This window comes from Sorex araneus, chromosome 1, assembly GCF_027595985.1.
Source record: "Sorex araneus isolate mSorAra2 chromosome 1, mSorAra2.pri, whole genome shotgun sequence".
NCBI lineage: Eukaryota > Metazoa > Chordata > Mammalia > Eulipotyphla > Soricidae > Sorex > Sorex araneus.
This window is the reverse complement of record NC_073302.1, coordinates 92,441,267-92,461,606: the sequence shown is the minus strand read 5'-3', so window position 1 is coordinate 92,461,606 and position 20,340 is coordinate 92,441,267.

The following is a 20,340-nucleotide window of genomic DNA, read 5'->3' as shown; positions in this document are numbered from 1 at the left end:
TTTCATGTCTTTCTATTCGTGTGAGAATATTTATAGATCCCCATTTGACTTAAAACAAAACAAACAAATAAAAACTGTTCATTTGAATGTACCTACACCTTAATTACTTAACTAATGTTTAATTTTTTCCATTTAATAATGCATGATGAGTGATTCCCATTTAAAATAGTTTCCCCTCATTTGCATTTTTCTATATTTTAAAATCTTCCTGTTAAGCATGTATTTAGTTGTTATCCTCACTGTTCTAATCAGAAGCTTTTAGGTTCAGTAACAAATTATTTAAGACCTTTCTAATATAAAGTTTGATTAAATTATTGGCGACTCTCTGCTGACTGAATTGAATTAGGAAATTTGGTTATATAAACAATGTGGACTAAGAAGTACTTTTTTTTTATCATCGCATTATTTTGCTTCTAGTTCACTTATATTCTACTTAAGACTACTCTTTGCTGAAATTTCTTAGTTTCTAAATGACGTTTAGCTATGTGATAAGTTTTTCTCTTCTGAAGTCTCTCAAATTTACATTTTAATTTAAGAATTAGTCGGGACCTGAGATGGAGTTTATCAGGAATTGTCTGAGTGCAGAGCCAGGAATAAGCAGGGTGTGACCCAAAACAAACAAAAGAAAGAACTAATTAAGTAATAAATAGTCTAATTAATTTTGATTCGATAAATAAAATTGAATTTTATTAATATATTTATTATTTAGTGAGAAATTTATCAGCCCCATTTGTCTTGCTTTCCTCTCTATTTCCTTCGTGATCCAATCTGACATTGTGAATATCAATGTTTTGCTTTGTTTTTATTTTCAGCAAAGAATGCTATTTCAGGACAGGGATTCGATTCTATCTTATTCGACTTTATGCAACTGAAGTCCATTTGTTATAGAAAAAAATGTTACCTAATGAAATAAATGGAGTATTTTATGGCAAAAGACGTCGTGTCTTGTCTTAATGATAATCTTTTTGATGTTGTTTTGTAGTTGTTGTTTTGTAGCTGTTATTCAGAGGGTGCTGGGTCAAAACCAGCTGTGCTAACTCTTGGCTTTCTGCTCACGGATCACTCCTGACAGAGCTTGGGTAACTGAAGCAGCATCACCTGAGTACAAGGCAAGCATCCTACCCATTGTGCAATCTTTTCAGTCCCCTTCTTGCCATTGTTCATGTTCTATTTCATAGATGACTAGTTTCTTCTTTCTTGCATTCAAAGGCACCATAGAACAAAATGAGAATATTTGTATTTCCACCATAACTTTATTTTTTAAGATATTTGGGGGAATGAAAGTACATATGTGCTATAAAAATACAGATTTTTAAAATAATATCTATATTGCTCTGCAGACATAAATAAAGCAATTATTAGAATTTGCTTCAGGTAAAACTATATTATGTTAGTTAAATTATTTGTATCAAAGATGCTATGTCTTATAATTTTTTTCTTTTATATAATATTTTACTGATGCTAGGTCATGCTTGAGATTTTTTTTACATTTTTCCTCAAAAAGTGCTTCTTTCTTTATACACATGCTATCTATCAGAATTCTAAGACATTTCCCCCCAAATCTTTAAGAAATGCCCAATATTTGTGTATCACAAATACCACTTTTTCTCTTTTATAACTTTTATGAAAACATAGTGATTTAGCTTCAAATGTGATGTTTGAAAAAGGCGCCACCTATTAGTGGTTAATTTCATAGGATTGACATAAATGCAAATAGTCAACACAAAGGAACTTTAAAATGAGCTATTTTTAATTTTCCCTAACTTTTTCTTCATCCCTGTTGTGGTGTTCTTCAAAATTATGAAAGGAGTCCTAGAAATACAACTGAACAGTAAATTTTGGATTACAATAGTGCCCTTCTAATTTTTGTCTTGTGCCTTTATGTAAAAAGTTGTCATAGTATTTTGCCCAGCAAGATGGCAATTATTAACAATAAACTGCTTTAAACTGTTGACGCAACGTCATTATTCACTCAGGGTTACAACCCAGTTAATTTTGGGAGAGAGCTGTTCAAAGAGACCTAGAGCTATGCCTCTTATGAACACTGCTTTTTTTCTCTTATTTCTAATTAGTGTGAAAAGGTTCTAAATAGGAGTCAGCCGGAAGGAAATCTACATCTCACAGACTCTAACCCACACCGGCAGCAGTTTTGTTTTGCTGCATAAAGCACCGCTTCGGGAAAACTTTACAATTTACCATGATGCTTAAATGTTGACTTAAAAACATTTTGAGTCTTTTTAAAAAATTAAAAATAAGAAGACATTTTATTACGACAGTATCAATGATAATATGTTTGCAATGTTCCCTGTAGTAGAACTGTAGAGTTGTCTTGTAACACATTTTCTCTTCATTCACTTTGTAAATTAACTTTGCTCTTTTGTCTCTGCTGTATTACCATCTTTTAAAATGCATGTAAGCCATTGAAACAGATTTTTTTAATCAACAATTACAATACTACAAGAAAATATTTTTACTGTTTTTTTTCCTAGAACGTGTAGCTCACATTGAATTACAGATTACTGTTTTCTTCCAACATAAATCCTAACTCCGAATTAGTATGTATTTATAGGGGGTGTAAATAAATGTCTCCAACTGGAGATTTGATATTTGCCTTAGAGGACTCCGTTGGACAACAGTGTCTGAACTAGAATAAAGCTCAGATCCCCCATTCGCTTTTCACTACAGAACAATCCGACTTAAGTATACATTGTTAGCAAAATCACACATCATGCTCCTGAGCTTGCCTTCTACCACTCAGTGATAATAAGTACTATGATACTAGTCTTCTGTTTTCTTTTGTAAAATTAAATGTCTTACTTTCCTGCTTCTTTCCAAAATGCCTAGTATAATTTAAATGGAATACTGAGTCCTCAAAAATGTTTTTTAACAAAGTTATGAATGAATTTAAGCAATACTGATGCCCTCAAAGCTTTTAAATTAATGTTTCCTAAATACACCTACAAGAAATTACAGTCATTATTATATATTTAATGTTTTGCAATGGGTTTTTATACATTGAACTATCAGATTCAAAACCATTTCATTCAGATTGAAGAACACTTAGAAAAAATTAAATGGTATAATAAAGTATTTACTTGTCACTGAAGTTGTGAATTCATAATTAGAAAGCAAAATTTAATTATAAATATGTACTTTACTTTTAAAATAAGTCATGAGAATTAATTGATAAAATGCTACCTGCTATGGAGACTAGGGTCCCTGAAAAGATTTTGATGAAAAATGTGTCCAAAAGAATCTCAATTTATATATACAGAAGAAAAGATGGAAATGAGCCTTCAGAAGTTAATTAGCAGACTTGATACCTTTTTCCACTTCTGATTTTACCTTACATAATCTAAATTCTAAGGGAAATTTCTTTTATTCTTTGCTAGCATGATAGTCTTTTTCTTACTATATATTTACAAAAATCATTTTAAGGCTCTAGCTATAGTTAGATAAACTAGATGATTTTAAGATGTGAATTACATAGATGTGCATATATGCTATACTTTGGAATATCATATAACATTGATGTAGTTATTATTTCTCTTAATTCTTTTGATACATAGTTTACTATTTTTTTAGCTATGGTTTATAAACTGAGAAAATACACAAAATGTGGTTTAGAGTTCAAGTAAATGTTTAAGAGATCTGTTAGGTAAGATCTAAGATGCTTTTACTTTTAATGATGAAATTTACAAAAGCCAAACTTCAATTTTCAGTGTTTGTTTTTCCTGTACCTTAAATCTTAGTAACTTCAGCTCTAAACTGTGATCTAAAAAAGAATTGTCTTCTAGTAAAATGTCACATTAAGGATGAACCAATAGATTTTAAAATACATACAGAAGTATAAATGAATAATTCAAGGTAAGCTAAAACTATAAAAAATCATTTTTCTAGCATTTTAGGTCTTCAGTAATTTCTTTAACACTAGAATCTCTACTTACTTCAGTTAAATAATCTATCTTATTATCTACCCCTCATTTATTCTGCCTTCATTGAAACAAGTTCATTGGAATTTGCCCTTAGTCCTTTATATAACACATGTACATATGTTTTGACCATATAAGACTTTTCTTATATTTTGATCAATTTCATTTTGTATTTAAGCTTCCTATCCTTTTGTGTATTTCCTGCTATTGTTCCATTACTAAAATTGGTGTGTGAGAGGAAAAATAATCAAATTCTAGCTTTTATCTAGACATTTTTTTTAAATATCAGAAGTAGATCTATTTACTAAATCAAATTGCCCGGTAAATAACAATACAGAAAAAGAAATAAAACTGTTCATTTTGTTTTTGCCTCCTGGTTTCAACTTTCCACACTAGTTTAAAATATAGGTCTTGACAGAGCATCACTAGTATATATAGAACAACAACCCTTTTCATCAAGACTAATTTTGTAGGATATTAATTTACAAAAGCTAAACATTAATGCCAGTGCATTATAACCTAATGGTAATCTGGGAAAACATTAAAAGAATAGTTACTTGTGTTTTTCCTTTAGAGCATCAAGGTACTCCTGGAGCTTACCCTGTAGTACTGTGAAAATGTTAATTTACTTAAATCCTGTACTAAAAGGGCAATCCTGGGTGAAAGTCAAGCACTACATCTCTTTAACATTGTCACAATGGAGGGGTCATAGATGAAAGAGATGCAGTGTGAATTCTCCACCTAATGCTTCTCCCTGTACCACAGGACTCCCTTACCTGTAGTTAGCCTAATTAAACTGGATAGGGGACTGTTCTTAATTGGTTCCCTGCTCTATTAAGTAATGCTGATTTTTCCCCCTAGTTGAATAAGGTATGTTCTCTTTTTGGTCATGCCGGTTACTTGAAATTTATGCATTTTTTCTGACTCTAAGCTTTTCTGTATAATTTTGTTTGAAATTATGCATACTTTCATCATATATTAATCACATTAAATATTGTTTCAGCAGTAAATACTTTAGATGTACATTTATTTGAATAAAGAATGTAGCTTATTTAATTTCTATTTGGTTTTATTGTTCATTTTTAAAACTGGCAATAGTTCTGATTAATTTCTACTGTCTGTTTTAAATCACCTAAGAATGCCAAAAAATGTTTAGTCATTTATTTGTCTGGTTAATCTACTAATTCTTGCTATAGGGATTAAAGGTGCCCATTTTATCCCCAAGACCTCTAAAATGTACTAAAATTAGCTATTTCTCATTTTAAACTAAAACTATTAAACTCCATAAAATGTCAACAATATTACACCTTGTTGTTTAAATATAACACATTATGAATGCCTTTCTAACAATGACAAAGCAAGAGATTTATTCTCAATTATTTAGTAGTTTCTTATGAAAACAACAAAAAAACTTCATTTCATATACTTTAAAACTTTGTTCCTTGGGGTTTTGTTATTACCTTCATTAGAAATTAGTGCTCAACTCATCTGTGGAATATAAAATAACAGAGTAGGAGACTAACACCCAAGAATCACGAATCACAAAATCCCGTTGATCGTCGAGTTGCTTGAGCGGTCTCAGTAACCTTTACATTCGTCCTATCCCCGAGATCTTAGAAGCCTCTCTCTTATCGGCCTTCAAAACGATGCCGTACTGGAGGATCTTTCAGGATCAGGGGAATGAGATTCAGCTGGTTACTGGCTTTGGCTCTCATACACAAAGCATAAGCAAAAGCCCTTTGAGATATCTTTGTGCTGACTTTTATCAGGACAAAGAACGGAATCTGAATCATCTGAATCTGGGACAAATACTCAATTTAACTAAGATGTTGTGTTGTGTAAATTTTTGGTGGGGTTTGGTTTCATTATTGGAACTGTTACTTTTGTTTTGCCTGCTTTGCACAGGAGACAGATTACGGCAAAATTTCAGTTTGGGGCTAGAGAGATAGTACAGGGGATAATAGACCTTGCTTTGTTTTAGTTCTATTCCATTTCTAACCTGAAAACCACATACGAGCAACATCAGGAGTGATCCCTGTGCACCAATGAGACCAACCTCAATTGTATTATAATGTTTTATAAATTTATATATTTTTATTTTTTGTGTTTTTTATGTTTTTATATTTTTATGTTTTTTAATTTATAATTTTTATAAATAGTTTTATAATGTTGAAAGTTGTCATACAAATAGCCATAACTTTACATAGTTTTGTTTCTTAAACTCACAAACTTCAAAGAACTTACTGTATTTTAACATAATTAAGTAGAAAAAGGGGCTGGAGCTCTAGTACAGCAGATAGGGCATTTGCCTTGCATGCGGACGACCCAGGTTTGATTCCTCCACCCCTCTTGGAGAGCCCGGCAAGCTACCGAGAGTATCTCGCCCGCATGGCAGAGACTGGCAAGCTCCCCGTGGCATATTCGATATGCCAAAAGCAGTAACAACAAGTCTCAAAATGGAGACGTTACTGGTGCCCGCTCGAGCAAATTGATGAGCAACGGGATGACAGTGACAGTGAACTAGAAAAAAAATGATGCTGCCAACACTAAGTATTGCAGAACTCAAATCCAGCAAGAAATGTTCAGAATACTATGTAGCTGTCAGAAAACATGAAGTCATGAAATTTGCATATAAATGGATCGACATGGAAAGTATCATGTTGAGTGAAATGAGTCAGAAAGAAAGAGACAGACATAGAAAGATTGCACTCATATGTGGAATATAATGTAACTGAGAAGAACAAGTTGGCAATGATGCAACTTCTGGCAGATATCTCTCTGGACTTAGTTACTAAAATACTAAATTACAGAAACCGAAAACTGAGAGGCCGCTAAGTGTAGTCACTCGACCTCATACCTCTTCATCCTCAGCAATGGAAAACAAATTATCTAATGCTTCCTTTTCAGCAGGTCTGACTTTAGGGGAGAGACTCTCCAAACAATAATAGTGAGTTTTGTTGAAATATTGTATGCAATCAAAGTGAAAGTAAAGTGAAATTTATTAGTTACACAGGCGGGGGGGGGCTTGGGGGGGCCAGGGGCATGGGGGGGTTAGGGGTGTGAGGGGGTGGGGTGGAGCTATACTGGGATTCTTGGTGGTGGAATATGAGCACTGGTGAAGGGATGGGTATTAGAGCATTGTATAACTGAGATTTAAACCTGAAAACTTTGTAACTTTCCACATGGTGACTCAATAAAAAATTAAAAAAAAAAAAAAAGAATGTTGGAGATTTGTTCCCAAACTGGAGTATACCAGTTTTAAAATTCTCTGACATTTTTAAATTACAAAACTTTGTGTTTTTTTGGTTATACCTGGCAGTGCTCAGGGTTTACTCCTGACTGCGTTTAGGGATCATTCTGGTGGTGTTCAGGAGACAATGTGTGCGTTTAGGGACTAAATCCCAGTTGATTAAATGCAAGACATGCATTCTTATATCTTAATAAGAAAATAAGAAAAAATTATAGTCACTTTCATTTTTTTCCCCACCTTAAGAATTAGAGATTATAACTTCAGATGGTTTGTTTTTGGATGTATTTATTGTGTAATGACAATATATGTATTATATTTCTAAACTCCATAGTTTCCTTTTTCACAGGATTAAACTTTTAAGTGTACATATAGTATTTAATTTCCATAAATATTGTTACACAGTTAATTATATTTTGACCTAGGATTTCACTGTCTGTAGTTTGACTCCTTTAAACATTTTACATAATGTTTATTCGAGTCTATTGATTATTTAATTGATTCCCTTTGAGGTCTATTTGCTACATTTTTTTGATCTACTTATGTGACATCAACAATATTTTGAATGTATGTTCCCATCTCAAACAAATTCATCTCAAAAATAATATTTTATAGTATTACACCTCAAAAATAGTACTTTATGCTGAAAATGCTATTTGTTAAAGATTATGAAGGGCAGACAAAGGCCTCATATAGGGATTAAGTCTTTTGCCTAATATGCCTTGTCACCACATATGGCCTCCTGCTCACCACCAAAGATGACTCCTGAGCATAGAGCCAGGGTTATGTCTTAAGCACCAATGGGTGCAGCCTTAGAACCAAAGTAAATAAAATAAAATATTATATGCCAACCAGAAACACAATTGAGTTGTCATAGGCCGTTGGGTAAACTATGGTTAGAGAATTATTTTATGTGTTTGTGAGGTGAGAATAAAAAGTAACATTGCAAACTTAAATTTGCAAAAGACAGAACTTCCAAAATAGAAATTAATATTGCAGAATATCCAAAAAAGACAAAACTTCCAAAATAAGATAGAACTTTACAAAATTAAACAGAACTTCCAAAACCAAATCAACAAAAAAATACTTAGGGTGATTGTATCACACCTTTAGTATATTACTAAGAAATGTTATGTGAAAATAATGATTGTGACCAATTGTCAAGTGTTTATAATATAACAAGCACTGTATTGTGTTTGCCAACTTTCGATGTTTACATGTTGTAATTCTGTGAGGTAATGCATTGCAGTTTCCATCTGAAGAAATTTTGGTAAAGGTCTGATCAGACTTTGGCCATACTCAATATTTGCATATTAATAACATAATGTCCGATGGGATATATTGAAAAGTGACTGGGTAACTAAAAGTGATTGAAAAGATAACTTTTCAGTTGGGTGGTTGAAAAAGTGATGAAAAAGTGATGGAAAGTTAATCATTTATTTGGCTAAAAAGTAAGTGAATATTTCAGATCACATCAGCAAACTTCGTTTTTGGAAAACTTTTGTTTCTCAAGGTAATCACCTTGGAAAGTGATAAAATTAATATCTAATGCCTCATATATGGTATGAATTATACTATAAAAGAGATTTTCCAGAGTTTCTTTGTCCCTCTAGCATAATTTATTTGGTCAAAATGCTTGACCACTATATGTAGATAAGGGCAAATTTTTATATGATACTGTTTGCTTAGTTATATATTTTAAATCTAGAATTTTTTTTTAATTTTTAAATTTTTTATTTTTTTTAATTTTTTTAAAATTTATTTTATTGAATCACAATGTGGAAAGTTACAAAGTTCTCAGGCTTATGTCTCAGTTATACAATGCTCAAACACCCGTCCCTTCACCAGTGCCCATATTCCACCACCAAAAAACCCAGTATACCTCCCGCCCCCCACCCCCCACCCCCGCCTGCGTAACTATAAATTTCACTTCATTTTCTCTTTACCTTGATTACATTCCATATTTCTTTTTTTTCAATTTAGACTTTATTGATCTAATAAAATTACATTAAGAATTGAAATGAATTATACATTATTGTGCTCATGTTTCCCCCATACAAAGTTCGACAACCCATCCCTTCACCAGTGCCCATTCTCTACCACCAGTAAACCCAGTATCTCTCCCACCCTCCCCAGTCCTCCCCCCCCACCCCACACTGCCACTAATCTGTATGGTTTGTTGTTCTTATAGGTCTTTTTCCTTGTCTTATAGTAGCCCTTTGAGTCCTTCTCTTAAATTTGGTCTTGAGTCTATGAAGTTCCTGAGCTGTTGTTTCTCCGTGAAATAGTTTATGGTTCCTTCAAGTTTAATTGAGAGTTTAGCCGGGTAAAGTATTCTTGGTGAGGCATTCATGTCATTGAGTTTTTTCATTATATCCCACCATTGTCTTTGGGCTTGGAAGGTTTCTTCTGATAGGTCTGCTGTGAATCTAAGGGGTGCTCCTTTGTATATGATCTCCTTCTTTGATCTTGCTGCTTGAAGTATTGTGTCTCTATCCATAGCATCCATCATTCTGACTATGATATGCCTTGGGGATTTTTTATTTGGGTCCCTTTTAGCTGGTACCCTTCAGACTCCTTGGATCTGGATGTACGTGTTTTCTAGCTCTGGGAATTTCTTAACAATGATGTCTTTAATTGTGTTTTTTTTTCATTAAGATTGATCCCCTGTGGTTCTGGTACTCCAATGATTCTTATGTTGTTTCTCTTGAGGTCATCCCCTAGGACTCCTATTCGCTCTAGAGCCATTTTGAGGTCTTTTGCCATTATATGTTGTTGCCTATATGTTTTCTGCAGCTCGTCTTCAAGATCACTGATTCTTTCTTTGGCAGCAGTCATTCTGTTAAGGGTTCCTACTGAGTTTTTTATTTCATCTACCGCTTCTTTTGATTGTGTCACTTCTGTTTGTAGCTTTGAAATTTCTGTTCTCATTTCTGTTCGTAGCTTTGAAATTTCTGCTCTCATTTCTTCCTGGATTATCTTGGTGGATCGTTCCAATGCTGCATCCATATCCTCCCTTAATTTATTGGATGTTCGCTCCATAGTTGCTTTGAGTTCTTCAACCATCTTCACGATTTCCTCTCTGAATTCTTTATCAGAGAGGAGACTGTATTTCTGGGGAGTCATTGCTGGGGTTGCAGAGATCCTCCCTTCTATCTCTGCTGGTGGTGGGGATTTTCGCTGTTTCTTCATGTTGATATGGGTTTTACTATTAGGCGCTCTCCTTAGCTTGAGAGGGGTCTCAAGAGAAAGCGTGGGGCTATGATCTTTTTATGAAGGACTCTATGTGTGGCTCAATGAGTTCATTAACAGTTTTTGTGAAATGAGGATAGGCTAGGTCAGTTGACTATTAACATATAGTGACTAAGATGACCAGGGTATTCTTCAGAGGGATAGATTCTATCAATTATGGCCAGAGCACAATGCATTGAGTGGGAAAAATATCTTTGGCCGTGTAAGCGGCTGCCGCTCCAGAAGGAGGCCATGCCCCCTTTTGAGCCCACTCCCCCTTACGTGTAGACACGCCCCTTACAACCTGATAGAGATGGGAGGGGTCAGGCCCGCTGCAGGGAGACTGAGAGGCGCGAGACAGGTGGTCTGGGGTTTCCCGGGCCCCAGGCCGTGGCCGCGGGGGGATCTGAGCACTCTTCGACCTAATCTAGAAAAATTACCTCAGAATATTTTGTAATTTTTGAATGAACATTGAATATGTTCAGAGATATAAAGAAGGGGAGGATATAACTTTTAATAATATTTCTTTTTTATTTTACTTATTTTTTATCCTACTTTGGAGTCCACAACTGGAAGTGCCCTGGTTTACTCCTGGTTCCACACTCATGGAGGTCTGGGACACTCTTCTGGGAATAGAATCCAGGCCGACCAGGTGCCTGGATTCCTAGCCCAGTAATAATTTCTTAAGTACACTATGTCACTTCTATGAAGTAGAAATTTGAAGAAATCCAAAAAATTCACAGTATCAGTCTTTCTCAATGTTTGGATTCTTGTCAGTTTGCAATCTGACATTGTCCTGAAATTGTTTTTAGTTTATTCTTAGATTATTCTTGAGAATCTATTTAATAATTATTCCAGGTCATTATGATGGTGCTATTCCAAGTTTGTTCTGAAGCAGGTCAAGATAATTTCCAGCTGTGTGTTGTGTAGATGTTACAGTGGAAAACAATGACTCAAACCCCATAAGTCTATTACATACCACCATGGAACTTTATAATGTGACTAACAAGGGTAGAGAGCACATGACTAATTGTTTTATGAAAGAAGAAAAGTTTCTACAGGAAATTTGTTATAATAAATTTTAACAAATAGTAAGCATACATTTAACTCTTCATTAAAAACATAATATGAATGTTAATATTTCCAGAAGGTATTATGAAAAATACCATATTTTCTGAAGGTTATATTTTAATATCGAGTAAAATCACTCAACATGGTTGATGTCTAGTGTTCTTTTGATTTATTTATTTTTCCTCTTCTTTTTTTTGTTGCATTTTTTGTTTGTCTGAGGGCCACACCTGGCTGTTCTTGAGGCTTGGTGCTGGCTCTTGAGCCCAGGGATCAGTCCTGTGAGTGGGTGGGTCTCTGGGAACTAGAGGCTGTGCTAGTAATCAAACCCAGGCTGGCTCCCTGCAAAGCAAGTCCCCTACCTGCTATACTCTATCCCTAGTTACTTTCTGCCTTTTATTAAGAACTCTTTCCCTCTTCTTCCTTTCCCTTTCTTCATTAGTTTACAATATCACTGCATAGGCAGTCCTCAATAGAGCAGTAATGGCACAAGTGAATTCAACAGAAAAAAATCTAACTACCAAACAGATGCCCATAGAAATTAAATTAAAAATGAGAAATAAGTCCCCCAAGGTACTATAATGAAGTATCTGCTGAATATCTAATTTGGTTGCACTTCTGCCCCATGAACTATTGATCTGATTTTCTCAGTCACACTGTCTAGCAAACTCAAGTTGCTTTGCATTTTGATTATTCTCTGTGCAACAGGAAAAGAGAAAAACATTTACTGGTCAACTATTTAAGGAAAGACGTGATTCTATTTTTGTTTATTTTTTATTTTCCCACTATAATGGAGGATATATTAGTCTTTAAAAAACACCTTCATCATGTTGTATATTTGTATTTAATATATTTAATAGTACCACAAAATTATATATAATATATACCAAATGTTTCAATGAGGCTTGATTATTTTATATAATAATAATCAGCACAATGTTTCTATCTTCATTCATTTACTGAAAAGCACTTGAATATCTACTATGTGTATCCTCATTATTTGACCATGGGAATCATACTGGGACACTATATAACCTTCTGAAAATATTTACGATAATTTCAAACCAGATATACTATATATCTCTCAAAGTTATAGCTTGCATTTTGCTAGTACCCTATTTCATCATTTTATAATTCTCCTTATAAACAAAACTTGTATATAGTTATACTGAACATTTAGTTTCGTTTCATAGTTGCTGTCAGTTTATGCTAAACACATCCTAGCTTTAAATCATCAAACCCTCATTAGTTATGTACTTCTATTACTTGATATTACAGGTTATGATAATGAAATTTACCTAAGTATTTTGTGTAAGATCTCCTCATTAGTATATGCTTCAAAACTTCAAATAGCCATTCTTCATAACAATCTGTTAACCACTATTTTATATATATATTATCTGTATACCATATTCTCTATTGCTTTCTTTTTTTTTTTACAGACTTACACACTTTTGTGACTACATTTCAGTCATCCAATGGTCCAGTACCATCCCTCCACCTGTGCCCATTCTCTACCACTAATGTTCCCGGTATTGCTCCCGCCACTCCCATCCCATCCCTTGCCCCCAGCCTCTGTGGAAGGCATATTCCTTTTACTCTCTCCTTTTGGGTGTTATGGTTTGCAATATAGGTAGTAAGTGGCCATCATGTATGGTCTATAATCTACTTTCAGCATGCATCTCCCATATGGAGCGAGCCCTCCAAACATCCTTTGCTTGGTGGTCTCTTCCCTATCTCAGCTGCCTTTTTCCCAGCAAGTGAGGCCAGCTTCCAAGCCATGGAGGAATCCTCCTGGCCTTTATCTCTATTATCCTTGAATGTTAGTATCCCATTATGTTACTTTATATTCCACAAATGAGTGCAGTGGTTCTATGTCTGTCCCTCTCTTTCTGACTCATTTCACCTAACATGATACTCTCCATGCAAATTACATTATCTTTTCTAACAGGTGCATAGTATTCCATTGCGTAGATGTACCAAGTTTCTTTAACCAGTCATCTGTTTTCAGTTACTCAGGTTTTTCCAGATTCTGGCTATTGTAAATAGTGCTGCAATAAACATTCAAGTGCAGATATCATTTCTACTGTACTTTTTTGAATCTCCAGGGTATATTCCCAGAAGTGGTGATGCTGGGTCAAAGGGGAGCTCAATTTCTAATTCTTTTATTAAACGTCTGTATTGTTTTCCAAAAGAGTTGAACCAATTGGCATTCCCGCCAGCAGTGAAAGAGAGTGCCCTTCTCCCCACATCCACGCCAACACCAATTGCCTTTGTTCTTTTGGATGTGTGCCAGTCTCTGTGGTTTGAGATGATATCTCATTGTTGTTTTGATATGCATCCCCCAATGATTAGTGATAAATAGCATTTTTTCATGTGTCTTTTGGCCATTTGGATTTCTTCCATGAGAAAGTTTCTGGTCATTTCATTACCCCATTTTTTTTATAGGATTGGATATTTTCTTCATGTAGAGTTCAACCAGTGCCTTGTATATCTTTGATATTACCCCCTTATCAGATGGGTATTGGGTGAATATCCTTTCCCATTCTGGAGACTGTCTTTGTATTCTGGTCACTATTTCTTTTGTAGTGCAGAAGCTTCTTAGTTTAAGATAGTCCCATTTGTTTATCTCTGTTTTAACTTGCTTGGTCAGTGGAGTTTCATCTTTGAAGATACCTTTAACTTCAATGTCATGGAGGGTTTTGCCGACCTTGTTGTCAATGTATCTTATGGATTCTGGTCTGACATTGAGTTCTTTAATCCATTTTATCTGACTTTTGTGCATAGTGTTAGGTAGAGATCAGAGTCCATTTTTTTCTTTGCATGTAGCTATTCAGCTTTGGCAGCACCATTTGTTAAAGAGGCTTTCCTTACTCATTCCACTTCACATTTCTTTCTCCCTTGTCAAAGATCAAATGATCATATATTTGAGAGTGTGTGTCAGGATATTCAACCTTGCTCCATTGGTCTGTGACTCTGCCTTTGTTCCAATATCATGCTGTTATCATTATTACTGCTTTGTAGTAGAGTTTGAGGTTAGGGAAGGTGATGCCTCCCATCTTCTTTTTCCCAAGAATTGCTTTAGCTATTTGTGGGAGTTTGTTGTTTCATGTGAATTTCAGGAGTGTTTGATCAATTTCTTTGAAGAATTTCATGAGTATCCTGATAGGGATTGCATTGAATATGTATAATATTTTGGGGAGTATTGCCATTTTCACAATGTTAATTCTCCCAATTCATGAGCAGTGAATATTTTTCCATTTTCTCGAGTCCTCTTGTTTCTTGAACTAGCATTCTGTAGTTTATACAGGTCCTTTTCCTTCTTAGTTAAGCTGATTCCGAGGTACTTGAATTTAAGGAATGATTGTGAATGGGATTGCTTTTTTCATGTCACTTTCATCAGAGATTACTTTGAAAGTCTGTATGCCACAAAACAAGAGAACCTAGAAGAAGTAGATAAATTCCTGGATTCCTATAACCTCCCAAGGCTGAACCAAGAAGACTTGAAATACCTGAATAGACCTATTATTATCAAGGAAATTGAAACTGTAAAACAAAGTCTTCCTAAAAATAAAAGCCTAGGTCCAGATGGATTCACTGGTGAATTTTTCCAAACATTTAAAGAGGACTATTGCCAGTTCTTTTCAAGCTTTTCCAGGAAATGGAAGAAACAGAAACACTTCCCAACAGTTTCTATCAGGTACATATCACCCCAATGCCAAAAGCAAATAGAAACACCGCCAAAAAAAAGAAAATTACAGACTCATATTCCTGATGAACATGGAAATGAAGATTCTCAACAAATATTGACAAATAGAATCCAACAATTCATCTAAAAAATCATACACCACTATCAAATGGGATTCATCCCGGGGATGTAAGGATGGTTTAACATTTGGAAGTCAATCAATATAATCCATCATATCAATAAAAGAAAAGGTAAAAACCATATGATCATATCAATAGATGCAGAGAAAGCATTTGACAAGATCCAGTACTCGTTTTTGATGAAAACTCTCATCAAAATGGGTATTGAAGAAACTTCCCTCAATATAGTCAAAGCCATATACCACAAGCCTATGGGAAGTATCATCCTCAATGGGGAAAAACTAAGGGCTTTTCCTCTAAGATCAGGGACAAGACAAGGATGCCCACTCTCCCCACTTCTGTTCAATATAGTACTGGAAGTACTAGAAATAGTGGTTAGGCAAGAAAAAGTTATTAAGGGCATCCAGATAGGAAAGGAAGAAATCAAGCTCTCACTATTTACAGATAATATGATACTATATTTAGAGAACCCTAAAGTCTCTACCAAGAAGCTCCTTGAAACAATAGACTTTTATAGTAAAGTTGCAGGCTATAAAATAAATACCCCAAAGTCCATGGCTACATGCAAATAATGACAGTTGTTATATACAAATAATGAGAGAGAATAAAGCAATATGAAAAATGCCTTCATTTTTAATAGCTCTATTTTTTTTTTGGAAGGTAAGGAAGCATATCAGTCGGTGCTCAGGACTTAGACTTGTCACTGTGCCTAGGGATCACTTCAGGTACTCGCTTTACATATGACTGACCTGGCATAGATACTTCATACGACATATGGATCCCCAAGCCTTGCCAGGAGAGATCCCTGAATGCAAAGTCAGGAGTAAGTTTTGGGTACCGTTGTAGGGTCTCACATACATTTTACTATATCACTCACATGGTGATGTTTCTCTTTTAATTTTAAGAGGAAAGGAGTTGAATTTGGTAAGCAACTATTTTCTTGAAATACAGCATTATTACATCTCAGTGAAGAATTTCAGACACAAATTTTTATAGATAATACAGTTTAAAACCAAATAAGATAAACACCAGTTTATCTTTTTTTATTTCTTTATATTTTGTTCTTTTTCCTCCCACTTTTACTTTATCTCATTTTACTTGCTGACATCTTTCCTCCACTTTTCTTTCATCTTACTCATTTGGCAAAAATTTATCTCAGAATGACCCTCACTGATCACTTTCCATGAGAGTACAGCAACCATTTACAGCTGTCTGCAAGAGTCTCAAGTCAGGTTTATCACATCCACCATAATCATATCACCATTCTCTAACTTTACTCACATTACCTTTAATCCTACTTCTATTTTCAGAGAAACTCATATTCTCAACTTATGCAACAATTTCAAAAATCATTTTCTTAAAACATGCCATTGGTCTCTTTATTATTTCATACAGTGGGCTAAACCCAATGATGCGTTATTTAATTTTCATTATCAAAAATTTTCTGCTAATATCCTGAAACATTGGATCCTATAAAAACTGAAATCAAGCTTATCATTAGTTAGTAAATATCTTGTTGCTTTTACTTGTCCTTATAACAATAATTGATCCAGTCATGTAATAATCTGATCATACAGGAAGTTTGTTATAACCTTTATACTCCTCTTTTGCAGTTCAGACTTTAAATATTATATTATGTAAATACTTATAACTCTACTTCCATAATCTCTTTCAAATATACCTAATTCTCTTTAGTTCTGAAGTCATCATATTAGATTTTCTCATACTTTCTACTGGGTTTATTGAAGAATTGCATGTTGTATAGCAGATTATTATAAAATTAGAAGCTTAAAGCAATTAAAATGTCTGCATATAAGAAATTCATAAAGATTTTCTAATCAGTTCTGTTAGAGGTTCAAATCACCGTGTCAGATAGACTGTATTCCCTGATGAAGTTTACCATCATATTCCATTCTCATTCATGTATCTCAGAACTCAGTTGCTTATTGTAGCACTTGATTATATGAAATGCTTTTGGCTTCATGAGTCCATGACAAGATTCTTGATGTGTTACATGCTCCATAGGCAGTTCATATAGTATGGTTACTTGTTTCTTCAAGGTTAACAGGATAATCTTTTCTGCTTGAATCTTTTCAGGAACACTTATTAAAAGTATTCTATGTATGCTCAGACAAGGGAAAATTCTTTTATAAGCTTAAACTCAATGATTAGAGCTCTTAACATCCTCAAAACATCAGTGGCTATGGAATCAAAAGTAACTCCATTATGAAAAACTTAATCCTATCACATTTCTAAACGTTAACCATACTAGGAAAGAGAAAAATATATATGAATACTTTAGGGAAGAAAGACTTTGGGGGCTATCTAGAATTTTGCATACTTCAATTTTAGTAGTGCTAAAATTAATTTGAACCCATAACCATTCTTGCTTTATTGCAAGAAGAAAGCTATAGAACATTACAAACATAGGGGTGAGAATGAGATTTCATATCAACTTTGATCTTTTTCACTAACTAAAGTTGGATTTTTGCTTTTGTTGCTTTGGATGTTAAAAAAGTAAGTAAGTTTTTAATTTGGGCCATAATTACTATGGTCTGGCCATACCCACCTTTCTATCTGTATCTTCTACTACTCCTCTCAGCAGAAAAAGGAGTATAGTAGCTAAACATGTTAGTAGTACTCAGCAGAAAAATGAAAGAAGCCAAATTTTAAATCAGGCACAGGAAATAATCCATAAAAAAGAATAAAAATATATGCTAAGTAAATAAAGCAGGAGAATGATGTAAGACAGTATTATGTAGAATAACAGTCCTCTCATTGTGTTCCAAAAGAATAGGAAATGGAGGAAGAAAGAAGAGAAAGAATTTATAGTGGTAGAACACTAGCTGAGAACTTCCCCAATCTGAGTAACCTTTTCTAGAAGTCTAAAGAGTTCAGACAAAACCATCCCAAAAGAAGAACAGCAAGACACATAGTAATAAAAAATGTCAAGAACCAAAGAGAGAGACTTGTTAAAACAGCAAGAGAAAAGCAAAGACTGGCATATAAAGGAACTCCCTTAAGGCTCACATCTAGTTTTACAAATGAAAAAGAATGGCAAATACAAAGTCTTTTTGAGTGTGTGCATGTGGTGTTAGAGATGCAACCCAGGTCTTCTGTACACAAGGCATGAGCTATGCTGTTCGTCAAATCCCCAGCCAACTCCCAAAGTCATGAATGAAAACTACTGTGCCAATCAGTAATCCTTTATCCTGCCAGTTGCCTATATACAAAGCATTGATTAAAAAAGACTCAAATAATAGCTAAAGAAATTCATTGCCTCTATACCTATATCTCTGTAGCAGATACACAAAATATCTACTATAACATGGTAAAATAACACTTACAAATTAAAAGACATGTAAGATATATACAACGGGTAAAAGATGGTGTTTACACAGGACTTGAAGAACGGTCTACAGACACACCTTAAATTTACTATTTATTTAAAATAGTAAATAAATATATTATTTCAAACATAAGCTATAAAGGCAACCTCAAAGCAAAATACTTAAAATAAACAAGTAAGAAGAGAGGATTAGAATCCAATCATTACATAAAAGACTGGTATCAAAGTACAAGCAGAGAAAATACAGGAAAGCCAGAGAAATAAACCCCACCAAATTTCAAAATAATAATAGTATAATCATAAGAGTAAAGTAGATAAAAGGAGGTAGGTTCCTTTATATTATAAATTATATTTATAAATCTTATTGTTTATATTTGTAAAGTTGCTTATATTATTTATATTATAAATTATGGATTTATGTCATATTTATTATATTATAAATTATTAATTTATGTCAATGAATTAAACTTCCTCATAAAAGTCACAGTGGTTAAATAATTTGGGAAATATAAACTTGTAAGAGACATACCTGAAGTCCACAATAGAAACAGAAACAATTTAAAAATGGCTATGAAACAATCACATAGTTTTAATAAAGGCAGAAACCATTTTAATTTTACTAGACAAAAGAACAAAACAATTAAAGCTAATAAGACAAGGATGGGCATTATATAATGAATAAAAGATCAAGATAACTAATACTAAGCTCACTAAAGTTCTTAAAGCAAATACTAATACACCCGAGGAGAAAAATTGACAATACAATGGTAGTAGGGGGCTTTAACAGCCCACTTTTTAATCAAACCAATGGAATAGACAGAAAATTAAGAAAGAACAACATAAGTGAGGAACTAGAATAATTGGGGTTGCTAGGCATGCATTGCCCCCTTGCCCCAAAATATATGAATACAAATTTTTCTTTGGGATTTTTAGGGTGTTCTCCAGGATTGATCACCTGTTTGAACACAAAACAAGTGTCAAAGTCATAAAACTAGAAATCATTTACGTCTGTTTTCAGACAATAAAGGTGAAAATCAATCAAAAAATAAATATGGGAAAAGTGCACATATTTGGAAACAAAGCAGCATACTCTTGGAGAACCATTTAACTGAAGAGAAAAAATCAAAAGTGAAATTAAAAGATTGCTAAAAATAAAATGAAGACACTTCAAAGAAACGTACATATATCAGTATAAATCTGTTTATCCGAGAAACACACACACAACTCAAAACCAATAATCAGATTTATTTTGCTTTTTATTTTTTAAATTTTATTTAAAGTTTTTATTTTATTGAATCACCGTGAAAAAAATACAAAGCTTTCAGCTTTAAGTCCCAGTCATATAATGATTGAACCCCCATCCCTTCACCAGTGCACATGTTCCACCATCAAGAACTCCAAAATACCCCCTCCCACCCAGCCCTCACCTAAGTAGCTAATGATCTTCACTTTATTCTCTCTATACTTTGAATACATTCAATATTTCAATAGAGAACTCACTACTATTGTTTGGAATTTTCCTCCAACAATTAGGCCTGCTGAAAAGGCATCATTTAATAATTTCTTTTCATTGCTGAGAATGAAGACTCTATGAGATCGGTTTTGGATTTCTGATATTTTAGCTCAGTTCATAGTCTAGATGCATTTCCGTAAGAAGCCGCTCTGGGTGCCAAAATGGGTTAGAA